Source organism: Prionailurus bengalensis, chromosome A3 (genome assembly GCF_016509475.1).
Source record: "Prionailurus bengalensis isolate Pbe53 chromosome A3, Fcat_Pben_1.1_paternal_pri, whole genome shotgun sequence".
In the NCBI taxonomy this organism is placed as follows: domain Eukaryota; kingdom Metazoa; phylum Chordata; class Mammalia; order Carnivora; family Felidae; genus Prionailurus; species Prionailurus bengalensis.
Genome location: NC_057354.1, coordinates 140318910 through 140341200, shown reverse-complemented (window position 1 = coordinate 140341200; position 22291 = coordinate 140318910).

The following is a 22291-nucleotide window of genomic DNA, read 5'->3' as shown; positions in this document are numbered from 1 at the left end:
AATTTATGATTATTCCCACAATTATAAGAAAATTACAGCTGATATTTGGTTTCTTCTTCTACACACAGAGAGATTTTATTTAGAAAAATGGCGTGATACTATATGTCTTGGCTTGGGCTGCGGTAACAAAATGCCTCAGGTTGGGCAGCTCGTAAACAACAGACATTTACTTCTCATGGGTCTGGAGGCCGGAGGTCCGAGGTCAGGGTGCTGGCCAGTCCGGTTCCTGAGCTTTGCCTGGACACAAAGGCCGTGTCCTACCGTGGAGAGAGCTCTGGCATCTCTCCCTCCAGAGGGCACCCCCTGAGGACCTCACTTCACCTGCTCACGTGCTCACCTGTTCTCTCTCCAAATGCAGCTACATTGGCAGTTAGGGTTTCGACATGTGAGTTTGGGGAGACACACTGTTCTATAAACATTTTCTTAACTGTGAACAATGTTCCATATTATGAGAGGTTCTTTTATGATTACATTAATGAACGATAATTTATTTAACTAATGTTTACTATTGTTTTCAACTATGTTCTAATCATGAACACAGTATTTCACAACATCATTATAGATAAACCTTTATGTTTATATTATTATTCATTGTTATTACTCAACATTATGTCATTATTATTTATTAGTGAGACCTAGGAATATTTTTAATGCTTGTAACGTCCTCTGAAACTTTCCACACTGTGCTCACGAGCGCCTCTTCCCCAGCAGCCTGGACCAGCAGGCAGATCTCAACGACTTTACAAATATGTGTACCTGTCTGTCACTGTCTTAATCTGATATGAGATTAATATGATATTGAGCAGTTTTTTCGCAGGCTTATCAGTTATTTTCATTTCTTCTTTGATGAATTATCTGTTCATCTCTTTGACAAGTTCTTAAAATGAAAAAATATTCACAATTTTATTGTCTCGGCGTTTTCTAAAGATGGTGAACACAGACCTAATCCCACACCTCAGTGTATGTTCAGCAGAACTGAAAATGCACGCCCACAAAACACACCAGTGTTATTCATGACAACTAAAGACACAAAACAATCCAAATGCTCATCAAATGACAATTGGATAAAGATGTCCTGCCAAGATCACAAAGTCACAGAATCACAAAGGATTGTATGAGCTGCATACATAAAATGTCTAAACAGGTAATTCTGTCAGACAGAAGGCGGCCTGGCCCCGGAGAAGCAGGCCGGGAGGGATGAGGGTGGCCAGCCTCTGCGAATACACTCGAACACAAACAGCAAACGAGAAACCTACAACCAGACTGTGCATCTTGAAAGGGTGGATTTTGTGGTATGTGGGTTATATCTCAATAAAGCTGTTATTAAAAGGGGGTACATGGCACTTAAAGATATGAAAAGACGTGCAAACTGACTCGTGATGAGAGAAACGCAAGTTAAAGCTGGGTGAGATGCCATTTCTCACCTAATGGATTGGGCAGAACATAAGACTACATTGTGTTGGCGATAGGAGAATGAACTTGGACACGTGTCACCAGTAGAACTGAAGCTATTATGACCCCTTTGAAGGAATATTTGGCAGCATTTATCAAAACCACGTATGCATTTGTGTTTTGACTCACCAGCCCTCTCGGGGGGATTTTCCCCAAAGACACGTCTCCAACAACATGAAGTGCAAATGCACAAGCTTACTTCTGTGTGTTCTTGCCTCGTTGTCTCGCTGACGTTGCAAAATCCCAAACATCACCTGAACTCCACACGTTGGAGAGTGGGCGAAGAAATTCTGTCGCATCCGCATGGTGAAATAGCACATCACTGTAAAATAAGACCGCGGAGGAAAATCTCCGTAAAATGATACAAAATGATTTCCAGGATGTATGACTAGTGGCAAAAAGCACAGAAAGGCATCGAAATAGCACAAGACATACAAAGAAATGGAAGGTCCATGTGTCTGTGTAACTGCACAAAGATCACGCACAAACACAGGGCACGGGGCTGATGACCCCGAGGGTCATGACCGTAATGGGGATGGGGACGCTGAGACACTTCTTTGAGTAGATTTTGGCCTGTTGCTTAGCAAATGTCTACGTTGCTGCCTTGTTGGAGATTTCCCCAAACTCTGCCTTGAAATGCCGAGTAACTAGATTCGCATCCGTTCTTTTTGAATAGGAACCATCAGTTGACTCCCTGTTTTGAGCCATTCACAGCAGGTATTTTGAGCACACTTCACTTTGCGTCAACAGTCAACATCCACCGTCCTCCGCAAGTATTAGTGTTTATTCTGATTTTTGTGACGATCCGGTGTGAAAACGTTTGCGTATCCAAACCTGCCATGCTCTCTCTCACACCTAGAATGGTCTTTGCAGTGTTGACTCTTTAGGCTGCGATAATCCACAAATCCCTTGCTTTCACATTGTTAGACATACGCCTCATATTTGAACTTAACGGTGTCTCCTCTGCGGTCTCTCCCTGCCCTCCAGCTAGTGCTGCATTATCCCTGATGCCTTCCTGCCAGCGCTGCGTTTCCTTGTCAACAGCGGACACCTTGCTAAGGCCGCCCTCCTCAAGCACATGGTGTCCTCTTTACCTGTGTCCACACACTGTCCAGCGCTTGGCTCACCGTTGGTGACATTTTGTGAATTTCTTGAGAGAGACTCTCCCTCTGATTCTTAAGCTTATTTTTCCAGGGCATAGCATCTTTGTTTATAACGAGCAATTTTATTTTCTACTAAAGGTTTTTTTTTTTTTTTTACTCATGAAAAATTATCACGATGAGTTAATGTGATTTTTTGATTTTTTAATGGGAAGAAGTAACAGAAAACTAAGTAGTTATGACACAGCAGGAAGATGTTCGGAATTTGAATGAAAGCCAGGAGATTCACAAAATATGGGTATTCCTTTATGTCATCTGCTCAGTTATCAGCCTGAATCAAAATTTGGCAATTCATTTAGGCCTGTTCTACAGATCTGCACAGGGGTGGAGGTTGGTTGTAAACCAGATTTACATAGGCTGCCGCGTTCTTTGGAGAACCAGCCAGTCTCATGAGAATTCAATTAATCAAGTGTCCAGGCACAAAACACACTTGGCTTTGCCTCCTTGTTGAGGCAACGACTTCATTCCGTGTCACTTGCCTGAACTTGTGGCATTTCTCTTAACCCGCACACATGCTCAGCAGTGAAGTCTGATGACAAGCTGAACCTCTGCTACTTCCTCCCAGTCGTGACCCTGACACCACTAGCTGGGAGAGACCTAAAATTAGACCTTGTGCAGCACTTTCTGCCCCTGGCAGGTTATTTGACACCTGAACAGATTACCAAACTAACGATGAAATGAAAATGAACGAAGTCACCCGCGAGCAATGAAAGCGTAGAGGAAGGCACCGCCCTCCAGACTGTCAGGAAGCCACTCTCTCTGGGTCCTGACAGCCGTGAGGCCCGGGCTTGTACCCACCGATCGGGCCGTTTCCTCCCGGCAGAGCCGTCGTCCCATTTGATGGGGCCACAGGAAAGTGGGTCCGTTTTGGCTACAGCGTCTTCATGATTTGGTTCAAAAATGAAGTAAAGCTTCTTCATGCCTCCCACACCCAACCAGGCCCCCCACACAGGAGAGAGTGCCTGGTGTGTCTCCATCTGCCTCCCCCACCTCCTCTCATGCACGTTCCTCCCGTGGGGTCACTGTCACTGTCCCCTCCCGGGGCTGTGGGCAAGAAAGCCGACCAGAACCCCTGGGAGAGACCCCAGGCACCCTTCCTGCCAGGCGTGGGGCAGACCCGGGGCTGCACCCTGGGCTTGGAACCCAAGCACCCCTAGGCTCAGGAGGGAGGACACAGGTGTGGGGTCATTCACCTACATCCTTCAATGTGGCCTTAGGGTGGATGGCCTGCTAAGGGAGAAGACCCCAGTCCCACCCCAAGAACACCCATTTAGAGGAGGTGTCAGCAGGTGGGCGGGGGAGGCTGCACCTGCCCACATGCCCATGTGTGGCCCACTGCACCTGCTCGGGACCGCCCGGGTTGCCAGCAGGCACCCGGCTGCAGTCCCCAACACGCACCCCGGAATCGCGGGGGCCCCCCTCTGCAGCCCCTTGCCCATCCTGCTGAGCCGAGGGGAGGCTGTGGGGTGCCTTTCTCCCAGCCGATGGGGTCTGGCTCGCTTGCAGCCCTCGGGCCTCACCTTATGGCAAGTCTTGGTGTCCCTTCTGGGCTCCAATTCATCTTTCACAGATTCTCAGGGCCCAGATTATTTCCCCATACCAAAAAGGGGAAAACAAGACAAAACAAAAACATTAGCCTCTGTGGCTCTGGTAAGAGGATAAGGCGGAAGATTTCCTGAGTTGTCATCCCAAGGAAGAGAAATGTTTTCCCTTTTTTTTTTTTTGTATTGTATGTATGTGAGACAATGGATATTAAATGTCCCGCAGGAATCATACACCTTAAACTTACACAGGGATGCATGTCAGTTATATCTCAATGAAACTGGGGAAAAAGAATCAGGCTAGTCATTAGCTCACCAGGAGCCTTCCAGAGAAGGTGCTGGGCGATTGCTGGGCGGTAATGGTGGATTTCCGTGCAGACCGGAAGGAGCAAGGTGTTTTCCGTGGTGGAGGGAGTGACTTGGACAAGTTCCAGGCAGATGACGCACCCGGCCATGTTCACACCACTGAATTCGACGCCTGCTCTGTTTATGCTCTGGGTCGACCCTTCCTGGAAACGTCCACATGGCTAGAGGAAGCTCCAGAGAATAAGTAAGAGAAAAATGCTCTGTGCTGGGAAGATATCCAAGAGAGCATTTTCTGGAAACTATCTCCCGTCTTGCTCCTATTTTTAAAAGCAGAAATGGCTCTTTGAAGAGACAAAGGCTGCGAGTGAGCTGTGGCCAGCCCTAGAGATGGGGTCCAGGGAGGGCGGGGCCATCACTGTTCTAACATGTCTGCCTGCAGCACCCACCGGGGCACAACCCCCATCTCCTTCCACCTGTGGTCTGAGGAGACAGGAGGGAGCGAAGGACATAGTGTAGAGAGGGTCCTGCTACACTCGGGGCTGGAATAAAAGTTCTAGCTTGATGTCTGCTTTGTCCTCGATCTTTAAATATGTTTTCATACCCAGTTATCATTGGGTTCAACTCAGAGAACACATCCCAGGAATGTTATGGTGAAATTCTAGAGCCTCATAAGTAATATAAATTAAAATTCTACATTATATGGTCTCTGAAGTGGTTCTTGGTTAAACAGTGTTTATTTAATCTTGTGATTGTACATGTGTGTGGTGGGACACATGTGTGAACAGGTGACAGTCAATTCTCATCTTCCAAGTTTCAGTCCCATGTGTACATGCTGTCCTTCCAATAGCTTGTTCTAGAAAACTATCATGATATTCATGGGAAAAGAAAATATTATTTATATAAAAATTCATTAATTGCATCACACCTATTTCCAAAAGAGCACTGGAGGCAGTTTATGTTTAAAATATATATATGTTGGGGCATCTGGGTGGCTCAAGTCAGTTGAGCGTATGACTTCGGCTCAGGTCATGATCTCACAGCTCATGAGTTCGAGCCCCACGTCGGGCTCTGTGCTGACAGCTCGGAGCCTGGAGCCTGCTTTGGATTCTGTGTCTCCCTCCCTCTCTGCCCCATCCCCACTCGCATTCTGTCTCTGTCTCTCTCAAAAATAAACACTAAAAAAATTAAAAATAAATAAAATAAAATGTATTTTTATATACACACAACATGAGCGTGTGTATGTGTACAGTTAAAACAAGGAGGAAAAGTTTTAACATGTGAAGCCAGGGAGGAGACGACTACCAGCAGGAAAGACACGGTCACGTGAAGCAGAGTAAACGGCCCTCACGCTTCTGGACGGCTCTATTTGGGGCCTTTACCTTCTTCTGTCTAGATTGTTCCAAACCACCCAGACACTGCACCGCAGTCTCTCTGCCTTCCAATCTTGTTGCCATAGCTGTCTTTCTCAATCGCGTTCGGTCAGACCGTTTCTCGGTGTGAATTCATTCAAGGACACTCCTGCCTCCTGTCTTCCTTCCTCCCCACCTCCAGTCCTCACAGAGTCAGCTGAGCCGGGACACCTGGGGCCACGTAAATGCCCGTTGATCAAATAATCGAATGAACGCAAGAGTGGCAGAAAGAGGTAGAGATACAGACAGAGATGAGAGAGAGAAGGAAATAAACACAACGAGTATCAGCCCTTTGAGGAAACATGCTCGCATTCACAGGAGTGAAATTCCTTTGGAAATTTTCCTGGTCTAAGTTCTGGGTGAACGCATAATGCGGCTCTGTTCATGCAGGACGCGAAAGACGCTGAGTCTGGGGCTGCTCAGCAGCTGTATCGATGCCCCTTGGACAGCTATTTCTTATCATGACATCTGAGCACACGCTGAATTGTGGTTCGGTGACAGGACTCCCCAGGGGCCAAATCAATGCTGTCAGGGTAAGCTTCTTTCTGATGATTTAAGCGGATATCAGGCTGATTTATCAGGATATCAGACACTAGAGAAATGAATGGTTGGCCTGTCCCAAAGGCCCTCGCTAAAGCACCACTGTCTCAGCCGGTCTTCTGACAAGAGATAAATAGTATGACTTCAAGTTACACGGCCTTGCATGGCCCGGGGAAGCACACATTCCTTGGCGTTGGCTAAAACAGAGACGCCATATGCTTTCGCTATCAGAGTCCATTAACAACACAGCTTTTCAATATGTAGAAATAGGAACTGGCTCCCTCTTTAAGTAAAGTATAAATCATGGTCTTTGTAAATATATTTAATTTCTTAGATGGAACAATAGTTTCAAATTTCTCTTTCAAATTTCGAAAAATTTCTTGTTTAGTAACAAGTCAAAAGGGATGACCACGGTTTTCAGGGCACAGGTTAAAACCTGGCCGTGCACCGTGTGTGCGAGCCCGTGCCTGGCACCTGGAGCTCGCTCACCCAGGCAAGCTCTTCCTTGTTTATCTGCTAATTCCACTTCTTTCAATAACAACTGAAGAAAGGATTAACTAAAATGCTGACTTTAAGACACTTAAATCGAATTAAGCATTTTATGATCAATGGTAACATGAGTAACATTAAATATTTTATCTTGGAAACTATGGAGTTTCTGGCTTGCTTTCCTTCCTCAGATGACCCTCAGCCTCACACGGGGTGGGGGGCGTGGGCTTCGCTGAGGGAGTGAGAGGCGTTGACTCGTTGCTTTTGTCACCAGCAGGTTGTCAGCTGTGTGTGAACGTTTGCTGTGCCGACTGAGTCTTCCCTCCATGGGATGTACCAGCAGCATTTGGAACCTCCCCCGTGTCCAAGGCTTTGGGTGCACCTGACCCCTCCCTTTCTGACTGTTCCTTTCAAGCTTCTTAAAGGAAAAAAGCCATACGATTCTTTTTGGCATATTTTCAAACCGGTGCAACGGTTTCATTTCTTCAGTTAGGGCTCGTTGTGTGTAGAGAAGCCTGGTTGCTGACATGGAAGGAACCACACAGAGGAAATCTACACGTTACATAAAAAATATTCCTTAGGCCACTCACATTAGCTCACGCTTTTCTGTCCCTGATGGTTTCCTGGGCAGCGTTCTGAGCTCCCCATATGAGCTCTGAGCTGGAAACCCTAACTGCAGGTTAACTGGTAGAAGGAGCTGATGTTAAGCGAGTCTGCTTGGTTCTTGGCCCGGCCAATCCCCCTAGTGTTTCCCTAAGGATGTTGTTTAAAAGCAAACCAGCTGACTTGTTGGACTTACACTGTTATCTGTATAAATGGAACAAGGCTCCAGGATGAGAGAGTAATCTCTCACGGGCAGAAGTTCCCACACCAGCCTCACATTTGCTGTTTATGTGAATATACATCCTCTTTCTAAAGAGTTCTAAAATGTGGAACTGGCAGATCATACGTTATTGAACTTACAGGAAATAAAAATATTGTTGACTTCAAGGAACTAGGCTGTAATACAATTATATACTCACACTGTATTCTGCGGGCTGCTTTTCTGGATTTCCCTAAAGTAGGACAAAACTGATAAAATTCTAAACATCTCCACAATAAATTGCTTTTCTATTTAACTCTACACAAAAGAAACAGTATTTCACAATTTCCTGAGATCTTCAAGGAAAATATTTTAGTTGACTTCGATCTTTTTCTTCAGCATCACACAAATCCTCAGACAATAACTTATAGGAAATATGACCTCTTCATAACATGATGTCTGTCTTCTTCCTCCCCAAATTGCCAATTACTCCGGTGGCCATGTTTTCAGCATATTTATAGAGAATGAATTATTTATACAGGTGGTTGCTGAAAATGAAACACCCTTCAGAATTGAAACTAGAAATTGTACATCTGAAGAACATAAGAGACTCTGAAGCCCTGGAATCACAGGGTCGCACTCCTTCTAGAGATCGTGGCTTTTAATATTGCCCGTTTTATTATGCTGTACAAGGGTAGGGTTTCTGGGGTGTCTCAGCAGATTCAACATCTCCCAGAAAATTTCTAAAGTAACCAGGACATTAAAAATTGTCTTTGGGATCAAAAGGTACAGCCACATAAAATGATGGTCTTATTTTAATCTGAAAACCTTTCCCATATTGGCTTTCTTGTAGAAAACAGGCTCTTAAACCAAAAAAAATAAAAATAAAAACACATTTCTCTGCCAAGTTGGTTTTTGGGGGAGGGTAATCATGTTCCCACCCCATAGAGTTCAGGCACTTCCAGACTTCTCAGCCTCTGCCATCCAGCTGCCCCCACGAGAAGTGCACCCACAGCCAGCCTGGGAGCTCAACTTCTCTGCATGTGTGGGGGGCAGTGCTGGCAGGGACAGGGTCTCAGGGGCTGTGCGTCCTCACCCCTCCCTTATGCAGAGCGCGAGGCCCCTGCTGTCCCCCTGGGGACTAGGGCGCCCAGGCCTACAGATTAAAGAAGCTGGGGGGTGGCGGGCCCACTACTCAGAGGACAGTAACCTAAGACAAAGGAAGCTGGAAAATTGGGACTACACGTAGGTCACTGCACGCTGGCCCACCTGCCCCAGGTGAGGCCGACACCAGCTTTCAGTGGCTTAGGCCAAAGATTTTGAATTAATCATTAATGTTCTCCTCTCTTTCACGCCCCACATCCGATCCTTCCAAAAGCCCTAATGGCTCCACCTTCAAACAACAGTTGACCACTGAGCGCTGGGGTCTGGGAGTAGTTGCACTGACCCTCCCCAAGTCGAAGATCTGCATTTAACCTTGGACTCCCCCAAACTTAACTGCTGATGGCCTGCTGGGCCTGTGAGGTCCACCAGCGCTGCCCGGGCCTCCTGCCAGCCTGTCCTCCCTCTCTGCGGCCGGACCGTTTCTCTGATGTTCTTCGGCCATGTGGGCACAGCTCGCGTCAGAGCCCTGGCAAGTGCTGTCCCTTGTCTGGAATGTTCCTGTCCCACAGAGCCTCTGGGTCCCGTCTGAGCTCAGACGTCACCTCCGTGAGGCTGCCCCAACTGTGTCGTTTAAACCGCAGCTGTTGCCCTCATTCTCCCTTTAACCTCGGCAAACGCTGCAGCACCTGCCTCGTGCAGCGCGCCTCACTCTGTCCTTGCCACGCGTACTCACCGGTCACCACCATTCTGCCCGCAAATCGCGACTTTCACGGAAATACACGCTTTGGCCAGTTTTGCTCAGTGACGAGTTTCAGATTTTGGGGAAATAGCTCATGGTACCAACAAAAAAGACGAATGACACTGGTTTCCCGACTTACTCTAACCTTGGCAAATGTCAGAGTGGCTTCTGGAACTCCCCTCCCCTGCCCTGTGTTCTCCTGACCATCGTACGAAAGCTAAAACGTCTACGCAGTAATGTGAACTGATGGAAGGGATAAACATATGTTTAAAACAGTAAACTCTCAGACCTCCACATGCACAGTAAACATCTTAAGGAGTCTCTGAAGCCAATATATAATAGAAGTATGACTTCCTTCCACCCCCCGGCCAGCCCCGCACCCCACCCCCAGCACTGGCCAGCTATTCTCTGCTGAGAAGCAAACGTATTTAACATCAGCCTAATTGAACCGGACTGGAGGACAGTTTGGCTGCCAAAATAATACACATTCCTAAATCAAGGCTGTATACAGGTTGCCCGATCATCCGGGCTGGTTCTGCCCACTCTTCATGCATGTGGCTGGTTGAGAGACAGCAGTAGGTGTCTGATTTCTACATCAATAGTGAGGCATTTCCCATGAAGCGCTCCAGGATATGAGAATGTAACTACATGTCACATAGGTCTTGTTTCAAAACTTAATCCCCACAAAAGTCTCTTACTTTATCCCAGATGGTAGGATGTAATTCACTTTACAGTCGAGAAAGTCCTGCTGTCCAAAGGAGGGCCCAGCTCTGGAGTCCTGAGCCGGCGATTACGGCCCCCGAGGGCTTCGGGGCTTACCTCACATATGCTCCGCGCTGCGGCCAAATACCAACAAGGGTCTGGAGGAAACGCATCCGGCTCCCAACACGAGGTCCGGTCTCCACAAAACCCAGCTATCGTGTTGGCCGTGGGGAACCCTACTTCTCCCGTGTTCAGTGTTGTCACGTAGAGACCACCGTGTATTAAGCCTGTAGTGTCTACAAAATAATGAAATTAATTTTTTGTAGAATGTGACTCATAATAATATGTTGTAACTGTTGTGTTCACATAGTTTTAATTTAATTTAATTTAATATCAGTTTCCTTCAGATAAATATCCAAAAGTAGAGTTGTGGGGTCTTGTGGTCATTCTGCTTCTAATGTTTTGAGGACCCGCCCATCTGTCTTCCACCGTGGCTGCACCAGTTTGCACTCCCACAGTCTGGGATATACAGCCAGACCTAGCTGGGTTCTAGTTTCTCCACGTTCTTGCCAAAACATCCACCTTTTTTTTTTCTTTGATAATAATCATCCTAACCAGTTTGAGGTGGTGTCTCATTGCAATTGTGATTTGCATTTCCCTGATGATGAGTGATGTTGAGCATCTCTTCATGAGCTTGTTGGCCACCTGTGTGTCTTTGGAGAGAAGTCTGTTCAAAGCCTTTGCCCGCTTTTAGTTAGATCATCTGTTGTTTTGTTGTTAATTGCGATAAGGAGTTCCTTATATATTCTGGATGTTAATCCCTTACCAGATATATGGTTTATACATATTTTCCCCATCCTACAGGTTGCTTTTTCATTCTGTTATTTCCTTTGTTGTGCAGAAGCTCCTGACTTTGGTATAGTCAACATTCACTGCAGTGTTATCGACAATGGCTGAGACGTGGAGGCATCCACGCCCATGGGATGAAGAAAACGTGATAAAAAATCCATAATAAACTATTACTTGGCCATAAAAAGTAAGTTCTTGCCATCTGTGACAACACAGATGAACCATTATGCTAAGTGAAATAAGTCAGGCAGAGAAACACAAATACCATATGATTTCACTTATATGTGGCATCTTTTTTTTAAAAAAAAGTGAGCTTATAGATACAGAGAACAGATTGGTGGTTGCCAGAGGCAGAGGTGTGGGGTGGGGAGGATTGAAATGGGTGAAAGGGGCCAAAAGGTACAAAGTTCCAGTTAGAAAGTAATTCATGGAGATGTGATGTGCAGCGAGGTGGTTACAAGCAATGATAGTCTAGTGCATATTTGAAAGTTGTCAAGAGAGTACATGTGAAAGTTCTCCACATAAGAAAGAAGACTTGTTAACTATGGTGCCTCACCCCAGGCCACACATGCTCCCTGGAACCACTCCGTCCACACCTGAGGGGAGCACATGCTGAGGGTCTGGCACACCCCTTTGCCAAGAGCTGAACCCCAAGTGGAAAGGCTGTGCTTTGGAAGAGACAGAAATGCAGAAGGCCACCTTAAAACTTCCACTCATAAGTTGCCCTCGATTTTGTCTTTTAGAACGTCTTCTCAAATATGTTTAAATGCAGATCGCGTGCGGAACCATTTGATATATTTGCAGACTCACCAGAAATTGCCATGCAAAACTCCCCTGAATGCCAGGGGAAAATGTTCACACATTTCTTCGTTTTCCCTTTTGGGAGCTATCTAGCCAAATATTTACTGGACAATAATATTAAGTTATTTGAGATGATTCATTTGAAGGTGTTGCAGTTTACTGATTAATTAATTGAAGAGAAGTCAGGCTGTGTTACCTTATGGTTTGTTATTAGTCAATCATCTGCTACCATGGACCACATTAGCCACGGTTCCTGGGTGTTACTGGAAATGCTTTGAAATGAGGCTGCTGGGTCCCAGCACGCCAACAGAATACACGGGGCACATGCCCAGGTCTGTGTTTTTGGAACTTTTTGTGTCAATGATTCAAGAAATACTTTTCGGGTTCTAAACTCAGATAACCTATTTTTCCCATATTTTGGTACAAATGGTGGTGGTGGTTGTGGCTATGGATTTCCCGATTGCTTCGGGTTTTTAGCAAATATTTGCCGTGACTTCATATCTTCAGTACATATGTCTGAACTGTGCCAGGAAGTAGGCCACTTTCACTTGTGCCTATAACTAGGCACAAACAGCATTTCTTCTTGAAATAGTGCTATAGCTTACAAAGCAGAAGAACCAGCAACAGTGCAGGAGAGCAAGAGGCAGGATGCCCTAAGGGTACGAGCCCACTGCTGGACACTGTCCTGAAGACGTGAGTCCACGTGGCCACTTCTGGACACTAATCCTGAAGACACGAGCCCACGTGGCCACTGTGGACAGCTGGACACTGTCTTGAGCTGAGTCAGGTCCAAGCACCATCTGTCTGAGCTTCAACAGGCTGTGAAAGGGGCAATTTTGCTAGATTTAGTCAGTCTGTTATCTAAGGACATGGCTACTCAAGCAATCGTGAGACTCCCTATGTCTCCTGGCATGTGAGGCTCTATCCACCCAGGTCACAAACCCTGATTTGGTGTCTCCTGTCACTCCAGTCCTGAGTCCAACCCCCAGACTGCCAATGCTGCTTTTCAACACAGTCCAAACCGCCCACCGCTCTCCAGCCCTGCCATGACGATCCTGATCTGGCCTGCCGTCCCTAACGCGGCCCAGCAAGACCCTCTGGGTTAGAGCGCATCTCCCCTCGCCCCCCACTGGGCTCTTTGCACAGACACCACGGTGGCCTCAAGCCAGTGACCTCAAGGCTTCCCGCTGGACCTACCCACACTTGCACAACCCCTGTCTGCCGCACGTTCTGGTGGCTCCGGCTGCACCTGTCCCCGTGCTCTATCCTTGTAGGTCCTGTCATTTCGCTCCTCACAGCTTAGTGAACACTTGGAACAGGAAGAGTTTTTTAATCTATTTAAGCCACTTTCAGGTCAGAGGACGTGGACAGCACAAGTGTTAAGCACGTGGTGGGACCCTTTCTCTGTCTCTTAATTTCAGCTTTGCGAGGCTAAAGGGTGAGTAGTGCGGGACAGAATCTGAAGCGTTGGCTTCAGTGTGGGAGAGGCAGGCCGGCGCTTGGCCCTGCCGATCTGACGGCAACAACGGTAAACAAAACCCTGCTGGTTTCTTTGCCCTTGCAAATCATGGGTTTCACTCGGACGTAGAGTCCGTGGGGAGGAAAGGAAACACAAATGCAACCAGACAGTAACAGAGAAATACTTTCCCTTTCTCTTCTTGGCTTGCTACGACCTTTTCCACGAAACACTTCATGTTTGCATGTCTGTGTCCAGGGAAATGTGGGTGCTGTCATTTGGAGAATATGGAGCGAGGACCGAATAAGGAATATGCCGTTCTTTAAATGCGGTTACTTATGAGGCAACAGCTTAGAAGCTGAAAAGAAGTAACAAATCATTAGAAAGTTTAATGTGTATTTTAAGTTGGCGGTTTTAAAAATCCTTCTTTTTCCATGAGGGAAAGGAATTCATAATTCAAACACAGTTGCCAAGAAGCACTGCTCAAAGCAGCAGAGGCTCTGTGGTTTGGGTGACCTCCGGGGCCACCTTGCTGGGGACCTGGTTGTGCAAGGGGTCAGTGTGATGAAATCTTTCTAATAAGAGCCAACACATCATTCCCTCAGATGCTACGAAACAATCAGTCAACAGGAAACACAAATGAGACAGGAAAATTGGCAGAGAGGAAAATAAGTTAAAGGAAGTGAATGGGCAAAGAATGCATTTAGGAATTAGGATTTAAAGTCAGCAGGGAATTACGTGAATAATTGTCTATGTCCACATATTTGGAATTTAATGTATTGGTTAGTATTCATTTGTCACTAACTTCCATCCAAGTAGAATATTTTCATATATATTGTCTGTTTCTGCCCCTGACTTTGTGGCAGCGATGCACGTGTTTCCTCTGCTTGATCCACTCACCCCCCGAATGACAGGTACCATGACCTGGCTGTTGTGAGGGACGCTGCATGGAACATGGGTGTGCGGGTATCTCTTTAAGATGCTGACTTCATTTCCTTCGGCTAAACACCCAGAAGTGGGACTGTGAATCATAAGCTACGCCTTGTAATGTAACGATGGCCACTCTAACAGGTGTGCGGGGTAGCTCAGCGTGGCTTCGATTTACATTTCCCTGAGGATCAGTGATGTTGAGCACCTTTCGTATACCTGATGCCATTTGGGTGTCTTCTTTGGAAAAATGTCTACATAGGCCTTTTGTCCAATTTTTAACTGGGTTATCTATCTATCATCTATTTATTTATTTTGCTATTGATTTATAGGACTTTCTGGTGTGTTTTGGATATTTACATCTTGTTGGGTATACAGTTTGTGAATATCTTCTCCCATTCCTTTGCCTTTTTATTTGGCTGATGGTTTCCTTTGCTGTGTAGAAGATCCCACTTGTTTGTTTTTGCCATATCTGAAAAACATTTCCAAGACCAAATCAAAGAGCTTTTCCTGTGTCTTCTTCTAGGGGTCTTAGAGGTTTGGGTTTAGGTTTAACCCTTTAATACATTTTGCACTGATTTTGTATGACATAAGACCTAATGTTATTCTTTTGTGTGTGGAAATCCAGTTTTCCCAGCACCGTTACTGAAGAATATCCTTTCCCGCTTGTGTGTTTTGGTGGTCAGTTCCTTCTTGAAATATATCCTTTTGTAGTCCTTTGAGGGGTCATTAGTGAGCATTAAATTAAAGGTCTGAAATGTGTGTGCCTTCAATCACCTTAATGATAGCTAACTTGGGCAGAGTTAGAGGATGGCATTTTCTACCCTTCATTAACTTAAGGTGTCATCGCAGTGCCTTCTGGCATCTGCTACGGCTGATAAGAATTCCACCGTTCGCCTAACACTCAGTTCTTCATAAATACTCCGTCTTTATTCTCTGGTTCCATTGACAATAGTCGCTTTGTCTCAGATACTCTGAAATGCTCACCGTATTCTTAGGTACAGATCTGTTTCGTATAATCCTGCCCAGGACTTTGTGTGACCTTTGCTCACATCCTCACTCTGAGGGGTGCAAACAGTCCCTCCTACAACCTCCGTTCTCTTCTGAAATTCCTGTTTGCTGCATTTACAACCTGCTGCCGTGTCCTCAGAGCTTCTTAACTTCTCTTTGTCTCCCCTCCTGTCTCTGTTTTATATGCTGAACCAGCTCCTAGAGCTGCCTTCCAAATTAATTTTCTTTTTGGTTGTGTCCAGAATAAGGTTTATACTTTCCATCCAATTCTTATGTAAGTGCGTATATATTTTCCTTCAGAAATGTCTTTCTTGGGGCACCTGGGTGGCTCAGTCGGTTGAGCGTCTGACTTCAGCTCAGGTCACGATCTCGAGGTCCGTGAGTTCGAGCCCCGCGTCAGGCTCTGTGCTGACAGCGCGGAGCCTGGAGCCTGCTTCGGATTCTGGGTCTCCCTTTCTCTCTCTCTGACCCTACCCCTCCGTCTCTCCCTCTCTCCCTCTCTCTCTCAAAAATAAATAAACATTAAAAAAAGTTAACATGTTTCTTGTCCTTTAATTTCTTGTTTAATATTTTTGTCTTTACGGTCACATGTTTATGCCACAGACACCTATCCCTCCAAATCTCTGAATTCTGGTTTTAACTCTCTCTTAGATTGTTGCAGCTTTTCCAGAAATGGAGGGAAATTTCACACCTCCCATTTCATTGGATGTCTGTCATTCTCCTGATCTTTGTGATTACTTTTTATTATGACATTTATTACTTATATAATATATAAAATGCATTATGCATATTATTCATTATAAGTTGTTCCCTGGCCAGCCGATGGTTTGTGCTTTCGAAACCACATCTGGGATACTTTACCTTTGACCCTTTACCTTTGACCCTTTGGGTCCGAGCGCCGCACCAGTGGTTCATTATTCTGTACACTTTTTGGCTTTTGATAGAAGACTCGTATTGATAACGTGAGTTTGGATTCTAGTCCAGTATGTGCTGCAGGTGCAGAATGTCAAATACTTTTTGATTATATTTCCACCTAACACCCGAAGCGGACAGCCGTGATGTTCCGCCAGGCTGACGGTGTCTCCAGTGTGAATCAGCCCTCTTTGCACACCGTTCTCTGCCGGAGAGCTCAGGCTCAGGTCCGTGTGCACTCCCCGGCACCAGAGCCCCAGCCCAGCCTGCAGTATTCAAGCTCCAGACCTGGAAACCCCACAGCCTGTTTTGTTAACTTCTCACCGCTGTGACCTGGAAGTCCTCCACCCTTTCTCACATCTGCAAATCTCTCTGTCTCTGATTTGAGACGTATATATTTTTTTTTATTTCCTACTATCTTTTGATGTATTTCACTCGGAATGCTTATAATTTGAATTGGGAAGAAATGGATGTTTCAGTTGTAGTTCAACTGACATAGTGACGGATGAATACTTCGAGACTCACGCTAGAGCATAGTTACAAATATATCTAACGCTGAAATGGTTACAAACGCATGTCTAACTGTGAAAACAGAATGAGATGGAACTGTGGAGTTGTGTAAAGCATTCTGTCACTGTGATTTTAATTTGCATTTCTTCAGTGACCAAGAATGTGCGAATTTTCATGTCCTTACAGGTATTCGTGTCTCTTTTTAAAAAGCGTCTATTCAAGTATTTTCTTTTTTTCTTTTTTTTTTATTTTTTAATATATGAAATTTATTATCAAATTGGTTTCCATACAACACCCAGTGCTCATCCCAAAAGATGCCCTCTTCAATACCCATCCCCTACCCTCCCCTCCCTCCCACCCCCCATCAGCTCTCAGTTTGTTCTCAGTTTTTAAGATATTCAAGTATTTTCATTGGGTTGTGTTTGATCTGTAATAATTCCGCATATATTATGGATACAAGTACTGTGTCAGTTAGTATCGTGAATATTTTATCTCCAACTATAGTTTGTGTTTCCCTGATGACTCACAATGTTAAGAGCTTTTTAGTGTGCTCAGTAGTCATTTGTATGTCTTTAAAAAAAACACCTTATTACTGAAGTATAGTTAATATACAATGTGGTATTAGTTACAGGTGCACCACACAGGGATTGGCTAAGTCTATAGGTTACTCAGTGTGCGCCAGGATAAGTGCAGTCCCCGACTGTCACCAGTGTTACAGCGTCATTGGCTGTGTTTTCTATGCTGTGCTTTTCATTCTCAGGACTTACCCATCCTTCAGTTGCAAGTTTGTAGCTCTCAGTCCCCTTCACCTGTTCCACTCTCCCCTCAGCACCTCCCTTCTGGCAGCCACCAGCATGTTCTCTGCATTTAGAAGTTTGTTTCTGGTTCTGGGGGCTTGTTGTTTGTTTGTTTGACATGTTTGTTCAAGTCTTTTGCTCCTTTTTATTTAAATCGTCTCTTTATTACTGAATTGCAGACTATTTTTGTCATCTGAAGGCGGTTTTTGTCACATGTATGAATATTTTCCCACTTTTTGTCTTCCCTATTGATTTTCTTAGAGTGCATTTTGATTTGCTTAAGGTCTTTTAAACATTTCTGAGACTCACGTGAGAAGGTACAACTTTCCCTCAAAACATTGTTTTTATCAGCATCCCACACGTTTTCATATGTTGTGTATTTCTTTTTTGTAAGTTAGATTTTCTAATTTCCTGTGTTTTCTCCTCTGATACATGAGTCAGTTGGAGATGCAGTGTTTAATTTTTATGTTTTAGGTAACTTGCTGTTAATAATATTTAATTTAATTTCTTTCATTGTGTAAAGAACATGCTGTCTGTGAATTTAATCACGCCATCTACTGAGACTTGTTTAATAGTACAGCTTACAGTGCACCTCAGTGAATGTTTCAGGCACAATTGAAAAGAATGTGTTTTCTGCATTTGTTGACTATACTATCCGATAAATATTAATTATGTCAAATTGATGGTATTGTTCAAGTTTTCTGTATCCTTAGAGATTCTTTTGTCTAATTATTCTCCCAATTACTGAAATGTGAGAGATGAAACCTCCAATTCAAGTAGACTGATATATTTATCTTTTTAATTCAATCAAGTTTTGTTTCATGTATTTTGTGATTTTGTGTAAGACTCAGACATGCTTATGAATATTTTCTGAACAAATTGACTCATTAGGAAATGTCCTTCTCAGCTCTGGTGATACTTGCTTTTCTTGCAGTCTATGTGCCTGCTAGTAATATACCTACTACACATCTCGATAATCAGTACCGGTAAAACATGTATCTTTCCATCCTTTTGTTTGAACGTATCTGTGTCTTTATGTTCAAAGTGTGCAGGTAGGGTTTGTCTCTCTGTCCATTTCACGGTCTGAGCTTCATAATTATCCTGTTTGGTTTGTGTACATATGATTTCATGATTGATGTGGCTGGGTTTACTTTGCTATCTGGCCATTTATTTTCTATGTCCTTCATCTGTCCTTTTTTTCTGTTTCTCCTTCCTTGTCTTCATTTGGTTATTCAATGGTGCTTTTTTTGGCATTTCTTGTATTTATTCTGTCTCTTATTTTTTTAATATTCCTTCTCTATGTTATTTATTTTTCTTTTTAGAGGATCCGCTAACAATTATCATATGCATACCTAAGTTATCATGTTGCATAAATATTATAACACTTTACATATAATTTTTTTAATGTTTATTCATTTTTGAGAGACAGAGAGAGACAGTGTGAGCAGGGGAGGGGCAGAGAGAGAGAGGGAGACACGGAATCCAAAGCAGGCTCCAGGCTCTGAGCTGTCAGCACAGACCCCGACTCGGGGCTCAAACTCACGAACCGAGAAATCATGACCTGGGCCGAAGGTGACCCCTTAACTAACTGAGCCACGAAGGCACCCCATAACACTTTACATATAAAAACCTTACCTTACCCACACTCCTCTTTCTGTGCTATTGTTTTTATAGATTTTATTTCTTCATATATCATAATTCCCAGAAGATACTGTTACAATTTTTATTTTAAACATTCAGTTGCTTTTTATAAATACTAGAAAGTATGAAACAACCATTTCTCCCCACATACTTATTTTTGGCACTCTTCAATCTTTTCTGTAGATTGATTCATTGATTCATTGATTTGAGACAGAGAGAGAGAGAGAGAGAGAGTGCTAGGGAGAGAGTTGGAGGGAGAGACAGAGAATCCGAAGCTCACTGTCCACACTGTCAGTGCAGGGCCCCGGGGGGGCTGGATCCCATGAACCATGAGATCATGACCCGAGCAGAGGTCGAGTCAGAGGCTCAGCCGACTGAGCCCCCAGACGCCCTGCCCGTCGATCTGATTTTTATCCCCTCCTTTAGTCTGAAGACCTGCGGGCAGGCATGGGAACGTGGCTGCTGTGGTTTGGGCCTGACCACAGCACATGCACTCCCTGTCACCTGAAAGGGGCTTGGCGGCTGCCTTTGCTGCAGGGCTGAGGTCTGACGTCTCTACACTCAGTGGCTGCGTTGGAGGGTGGAGGGTGGGAGGGCGGCCCAGCTCCCGCAAGCGGCGGTCTCAGGCTTTGGAACGTGTACTTGGTGTAACAGATGCAGGAGGTCGGACGGCGCGTGCATCGGAGGCACAGTCCCCGCAGTGAGCGCCGTCCCTGTGTGGGGTGGAAGGTCCTGGGCCCGCGAGGGGGACACCAGCCCCACAGGTCTGAACCCGGGGAGGGGGTCTCAGGCACACAGGGGCCTGGGCCTGACAGATAGACACCCTCCAACGGGCAGCGGTGCGCCTCTGACCAGGAGCCCAGCCGTCCTGCACTCCGTGGGCCGTGTGCGTGAGAGCCGTGGGGGGGACGTCCGCTCCTGGTGGCACCCAGGTCTTCCTCCCAAGCCTTCTCACTCCTTGAGCCCAACGTGCCGCACAGGACTCAGGGTCTGGACTCCCAAGCCTCAGAGGCGATGTTGAGTTTTTATCCTTCTCCTTAAGATCTCGTTTCCCAGCTGGCCAGTCCCCTCTGTAAGGACAGACTCACTCCCACTGGGATTTCCGGGGAAGGGCCCGGACAGGACAGGCTGGCCGTGACAGACGGCCACGCTCTCCCTCCCTCCCTCCTGTCCTGCCCACGGCCTTCCAGCCCTGGGCCCGCCGTGCCTGAGCCCCTCTGAGGTTACGTGTGCAACAGGTGACAGTATGACTTAAACCCTGACGATCACAGTGGCAGCCACGCCAAACCGAGAGCTCCATTTGCCACATTTATCCGCTTCCCCCGCGAGCCCTGGCTCATGAAGCCAACGTGGCGGAGGAACTTCTCAATCCTCGTCTCTCTTATTAAAAAAAAGAAAATGTTTCCACCGTGACTCCCTTTTACTGGAACACACAAGAGGGGATTAATTCAGATTAGATGTTAACAAAATATTATATATTTTTTACCTTTCCTACCTCCTTTGTTTTCTTCAGCCACTATCCTCCAAAACCCTCGAGGTCAGAAGAAGAAGGAAAGAAAGGAGTGAATTGTTAGTTCACGCGTGAAATTCTGCTGAGGCTTCACTTTGAATTTCAAAGGAACACAACCCCCACCCCCTCTGAGTCTTCTTTCTCTCCGGAGAGATCCCCACACACGTAATTCTACTGTTGGCCAAATTGAATTTGGGGACAGGAGCTGAGCTGGGACCAGACAACCTCAGTCTACAAACTAATTCTCAGTCGGTAAGATTTTCTCCACCGGCAAGGTTTGCTTTCTGTTCTGTACCAAAAACACGGGATCAGGGATTCCCTGAGACACAACGCCTAAGCCATTAGGAGTCTCATTTCAAACCAGATTCTGTGGCGTTTTTCACTGTCACAGTCGGCCAGGCTAGAGGGCTGCTTGGTGCTCGCAAATCGTCACCCAAGAGCAGGTCTTGGAGCCAGTGAGCGTGAAGGCATTTCTAAACAACGTCGCCTCCGGCTCCCACACTGCCACCTTGGAGGGAACCGAGGGCCCGTCCGGTGCTCAGGTCCAGCCCAGAAGGCTGAATGGCGCCAGTGTCCCGCTAGAGGCAGGGAACCACCGCACCGGGCGGCAGGTGCCGGGCTAAACCAGCAGCCAGTCCCGCAGAGCTGTGCGCGAGGCCTCGGGAGGCGCCACGGCTGAGTGGGAGCGGGAGGCACGCGAGAGCTGGAAGATGGGCAGAGGGCGGCCGTGGGGCGGGACTGACACGGTGGGGACGGCCGCAGCTGGCACAGACACCAAGTGTGTGCACCACATCCCGGCTGACAGCACCCGGTGAGGGCACCTGCGCACGTAAGAATGCGTTCTGGGCGGAAAGAGCCACTGGGTCACGTTTTCAGGGAAGAAGAGAAATGGGAACTACCTACTCTCTCTGTTGCTGTCACACGTTTATGTGTGTATAAACTGTTCCACATCAGGGTTTACGCCTGAGGACTTATTCTCCAAGCGCGGAAGGGTTTGAGTTGCCCCGTGTTTGCTGCATTTTGGTAAAGTAGGAAGAGGAAGAAAGCCGCAGCCGCCTGGGTGATTCTTGTTCTCACGCAACAGCAGGAATGTGTTTATGTTCCCTGATGATTCGTTGACCGGTTGTTTGAGCACCAAGCAGTGCTTAAACCGCGGGCATCCCTTGTCCATATGTCCCTGTTTTCCAGGTGAAGAAGTGGCTGTAAATGTTGTGTAACTGCCCGTATTCTTAGCAAGTGGAAGGTGGGCTTAAAAGTGGAAACTGTCAATCCCCAAACCCATGATTGTGACCATGATTATTACTAAAACTCTTGGGGCGCCTGGGTGGCTCAGTCGGTTGAGCGTCCGACTTTGGCTCAGGTCACGATCTCTCAGTCTGTGAGTTCGAGCCCCACATCGGGCTCTGTGCCGACAGCTCGGAGCCTGGAGCCTGCTTCAGATTCTGTGTCTCCCTCTCTCTCTGCCTTCCTCTGCTCACTCTGTCTCTCTCTCTCTCAAAAATAAATGAATGTTAAAAAAAAAAAGAAGACATAATCCACCTACCATGACCTTCTGTGTCCAAATCTGCCACAGTCCACCCTGAGAGGGCACCTGTGACGTGCAAAGAGACCCACAGGATTAGGAGGGAGATGC